Raw genomic sequence first — 5,322 nt, 5'->3', positions numbered from 1 at the left:
TTCTAGTTTTGTTGAGTATAGCCTTTTGTAGTAGGATCTGATGGTGTTTTGGATTTCCTCAGGTTCTGTTGTTATGTCTCCTTTTTCATTTTTGATTTTGTTTTTAGGATATTGTCCCAGTGCCCTCTAGTTAGTCTGGCTAAGGGTTTAATCTATCTTGTTGATTTTCTCAAAGAACCAGCTCTTGGTTTGGTTGATTCTTTGAATAGTTCTTTTTGTTTCCACTTGGTTGATTTCAGTCCTGAGTTTTATTATTTCCTGCCATCCATTCCTCTTGGGTGAATTTGCTTCTTTCAGGTGTGCTGTCAAGCTGCTAGTGTGTGCTCTCTCCAGTTTCTTTTTGGAGGCACTCAGAGCTATGAGTTTTCCTCTTAGGAATGCTTTCATTGTGTCCCATAAGTTTGGGTATGTTGTACCTTCATTTTCATTAAACTCTAAAAAGTCTTTAATTTCTTTTTTTTATTGCTTCCTTGACTAAGTTATTGAGTAGAGTGTTGTTCAGCTTCCACATGTATGTGGGCTTTCTATTATTTATGTTGTTATTGAAGATCAGCCTTAGTCCGTTGTGATCTGATAGGAGGCGTGGGGTTATTTCAATCTTCTTGGATCTTTTGAGGCCTGTTTTGTGACCGATTATATGGTCAATTTTGGAGAAGGTACCATGAGGTGCTGAGAAGAAAGTATATCCTTTTGTTTTAGGATAAAATGTTCTACGGATATCTGTTAAATCCATTTGTTTCATAACTTCTGTTAGTTTCACTGTGTCTCTGTTTAGTTTCTGTTGCCATGATTTGTCCATTGCTGAGAGTGGGGTGTTGAAGTCTCCCATGATTATTGTGTGTGGTGCAATGTGTGGTTTGAGCTTTACTAAAGTTTCTTTAATGAATGTGGGTGCCCTTGCATTTGGAGCATAGATGTCCTTGATAAGCTTTATATGAATATTGGACACTCCTTTTATTTAAGTTTTGGTCTGGCATGGATATACAGCCTAAAAGGTAGAGTGGAGATCAATGACTTTATGGGAAAAGCAAATATAATTTTCCTAATATAAGATGGCAGTGCATGTTGTTAACCAGCAGAGTAAAGCTTCCTTTGTCATATCTTAGATTAATAATTAATTCTCTTCCTTTTTATTTTGAGACATGGCTTCATGTAGCCCAGTGAGTCTGGAATTTACTATGTAGCTGATATTGGCCTTTAACTGAGACTCTACCTGTCTTCGACCTTAAGCACTGGGATTGCAGGCATGTGTCACCACACCCTACTTATCTTATTTATTTATTCATTCATTTATATCAGTTTATAAACATATGTGTGTTATTGCCCCATCCTGTAGACAAAATATTGTAAAACTATGTTCTTAGCATCAGCCCCCAGTTTGATTTTCCTGCCTTTCCAAATCCTATGTTGAAGTTAGTGGCCTTACAGGCATCTCCTAGGTGATGCCCACAGCTTGCCCTTTCTCTTTCTAGAACCCTTTCTTTCTTGCAGCTTGAATGGCCTCTAGCTGCTTGCTTCTGCGTGTTCTTTGGTTTCCTGTTTCCTTCTTCTACTTCCTCTTTGCTTCCATATTTTCCTTTTCTTTTGTTTACCCCACCACACACAGGCAGGGTTGGAAGGTGGCCAGGGCCTTTAGTATTGCTATAAGTGTTATTATCCACACAGTGACTTGGCATCCTAGCAGAGTGGGAGAATGTGTATCAAGGCCTCTGCCTCCTCTGTGCTTTGTGTGGCTCTTGTGGTTCCTTCTGGTTTGCCAGGACTAGACTAGGCTTTAACTTTTCTGGTTACACTGTATTCAGCTTGTTGAATGGTTCAGATTTATATAAGGCATCTTTTCCTTCCACCTCCTGGCACTCAGATACAAATTGAATAAATGTATCTAAATATATCCAGTGAAAATATATTGCTGCTGCTAATTAGGAGACACCAACAGTATTAAATTGGGTGGCTCACTCCTAGAATCCCAGCTCTCTCGAGGCAGAGGCAGGTAGAACGCTGAGTTAGAGTTCTACCCACCCTACTCTATATAGTGAGTTCCAGGGCTGTGGAAGGTACACAGCAAGATCCTGTCTCAACCAAAGAGCTAGGAGCCTGTGAGATGGCTCAGAGATTAAGAACACTGGCTGCTCTCCCAGAGGATCTCAGGTCAATTTGTCACACTGCATGCTGATGCACAACTGTCTAACTCTAGTTCCAGGGGACCTGATGCCCTATTGTGGTCTCCATGGGCACTAGGATTCAGTGTGTGGTGCACAAACATACATACAGGCAAATAATCCTCATAAAATACAATTTAAAAAGTGAAATAGGGAATAGCTCCAAAGACTTCAAAATGCCCGAGAACATGATTATGCTCTGTTGGCAGCAGGTGAGGAAGGATTTAGGGCTATAGACACTAAAAAATAAATGCATGTATGTTGTAAAAACCACTCTGCTTTAGGGACTAGGGGTTAATTTTCCTTTCAGGATTCTATTCAGTCAACTCAATATTATTTCCATGATTAACAATCTGACGTGCACAGGACCAGAAAAGCCACCTCAGATGATCAACAGTGCATCTGTCTCTGTCTGGCCCTTTGATGGATGGCCCCACCCCCCAGTCCTCTTGTCCCGCTTTGGGTTTTAAAATTTTGTTTCTACTAATAGGAGTTCAGCTTACACTTCAAAGGGAGTGATAAACATGCTGTGTGTCTCACTAGCCTGAATAAAAATAGTTTTGACCTGCAAATGCACAATCCCTAAATAGAGGGGAAGATGTGAGGAGATGGCTCCGAGGGGCACTTCTGAGTCTGCCGGGGCAGAATCCTCCTCCTTCTGCCGGGCAGAGTCCTCCTCCCGCAGGAGCTTACTCTTGCCAAGCTAGAAGAACCAGGGCTTCGTTTTAAATAAAAGGCTTAAATGTTGGCACGTTTTCCTTAAATGCCCATTTTGAAAACAAAATAAAAAATATATTTTAGCTCAAATTGTTTCTAGTAGTGCTCAATAAATTAAAAGGTTATATGACCCTTCTTATAAAATCCATTCTGGGGAAACCTAGAAAATGCACATTTTTCTAATCCCTGAGCTTAGTATGATTTAATGATCCATGTTTTGTATTCAAAATGCAAATATAGTCACATTTACATAAAATCATAACTATTTTACGAAGAAAAAAGGCGACAGATATAGATTTAGAGCATGTAATGTTCACCAGTACTTAGAGAAGAGAAATTGATTGTGGGATATAACACTGACATTTTTCTATTTCTTTTTTAAAATTATGTATGTACCTCATTTTTAACCTCTGGGACTTGAAGTAGGATAGACAGACAAGTGCCGAGCCCACATGGTCATACAATTTCTGAAAAACAAATTTCATATACAAATACACTTCCACCATTAGAGGATAGATATATATGAATTAGAACAAAGTATTTGTTTTCAAGTCATGAACATACAATTTTTAAGGTAGGTAATTGTCTTAAATACCTAATATATCAAGATTTGTCAAATATGTGCAAAAATTGGACACAATTTGAGTTTCCAGTCAGAATTGAGTCAGTCAGAATTTCCAGGAGATAGCATCCCCAGTGATAGGAGATTTAACGTGAATTAGCTTTAATTCTGCAGTAGTGGACATTGCACCAGAATAAAATGTACTGTCATTACACTCTGTACATTGAAATGCTATTCTTTTCTTCATGTCCACTATTAAGCTGCCATCTCCATGTCAAAATGCCCAGATATTAGTAATTTTATATCTTTTGCCAGTTTTTGTTAACAATATAAATGTAGGGCTTAGCTCTCATCTCGAAGGGAATGGGAGAGAGCTCATTTTAAAATCATGTGTGAGCGATCACCAGGAACCAGTGTCAGGTTCCTCTGAAGGAGAAGTAGCTTTTATATTTTTAAATAGTTATGGAACAAAGGTAAGTCAGGGGAATATCAGGTAGGCAGCTTGAAACAAAACAGGGAAATTTAGTGTATCCGTTCTCTGGGAGTATCTGAAGATTCTTTGGCTTTCGATTGGTGGGCGCTGGTGGTCTAATGAGTCAGTACACTTCCAAGGCCTTTTGGCCAAGAGTTGAGATGACACAGAGGTTAGCAGTAAATGACTGCTAGAGAGCTGAAGACAGCCTGAGATAACTTGACTCCTGGAACATTCCAACTGTTCACGGTCAAGAGCTTTAATCAACTAGTCATGTTCATAGGACTCTTTAGCACAGATGTAGCTTACTTATGGAACCTTTGATTCACAGTTACAACATTAAAGAACATGTCACCGGTGCCATGTGGTGTCAAGATACTATCTGCTCCCACAGTGGGTCTTCAGTGGGTCAAGCACTTTGGCAGAAAGGTCACCCCAATCCGGAAGCCTATGAAGTACCAGAATATCACGAATGGAAAAGGAGAACATGGGCTCAGCTCCTGAGTTATTCTCAGTGGTGTGGCAATGTGGCCCAGGATGGATCTGTCAGTAGCAGTGAATGAAGATGTAGCTCCACCCCCTCGCCTGTAGCAGCCCGAATGATTCCCTTACCTTTTTAGGGACCTTAACCTAAGTAAAACCAGATCCTTGGCTCCCATTTGCAGGGGAGTCGGGGTGAAGCAGTGTGAAGAAGAGACAAGGTTTATTAAAGACATTTTAATATGAAAGGGTTATGAGAGATGACTTGGTGGTGAAGAACATTTGCTTCCTCTGCAGAGGACCGGGTTCGGCTTTCAGCACCCACATGGTGACTTACAATCTTCCTTAATTCCAGGTCCAGGAGATCTAGGACCCTCTTCAGGCCTCTGTGGGCACTAGGTCCACACTCAATACACTTGGAAAAATTAGGCCAAACACTCATGCTCAGAAAATAAATCTTAACAAAGATACTTCATATAAATGTTAAACATGTTCGTTAACAAAAGAGACACCCAGAGAAGGGCCAGGAGAAGGGAGCAGGCAGACCCCATGCCCGGGAGCAGCTGCCAGCACAGGCAGATCCCACATTGCTTGGCTTGTTTGTTTGTTTTTTGATGGATTTTTTTTGTTTCTTATCTCTTCCTTCCTCCTTTCCTTTCCTTTCCTTTCCTTTCCTTTCCTTTCCTTTCCTTTCCTTTCCTTTCCTTTCCTTTCTTTTCCTTTTTTTGTTTTATTTGAATTTTTTTGCTTTTCCTTTTCTTTTTCTGAGGGAGAAAAAAAAACTGTAAAGTTGGGTGGTGTAGGGAGGTGGAGAGGATCTGAGATTTGGACGAGGGGAAAGAATATAATCAAAGTATATTGTATGAAATATATATATATATATATATATATATATATATATATTTTTTTTTTTTTTTTTTTTTTTTTTTTTT

General features: G+C 39.6%; 1 protein-coding gene across 7 annotated transcripts in view; it reads left to right on the top strand.

The window, feature by feature from the left end:
- Kcnk2 (potassium two pore domain channel subfamily K member 2) overlaps nucleotides 1-5,322 on the top strand; it is a 181,983-nt gene that overhangs the window by 83,083 nt on the left and 93,578 nt on the right. The window lies entirely within an intron of this gene.

This window comes from Mus caroli, chromosome 1 (genome assembly GCF_900094665.2).
Source record: "Mus caroli chromosome 1, CAROLI_EIJ_v1.1, whole genome shotgun sequence".
Taxonomy (NCBI): domain Eukaryota; kingdom Metazoa; phylum Chordata; class Mammalia; order Rodentia; family Muridae; genus Mus; species Mus caroli.
This window is presented reverse-complemented; position numbering and strand designations above follow the sequence as displayed.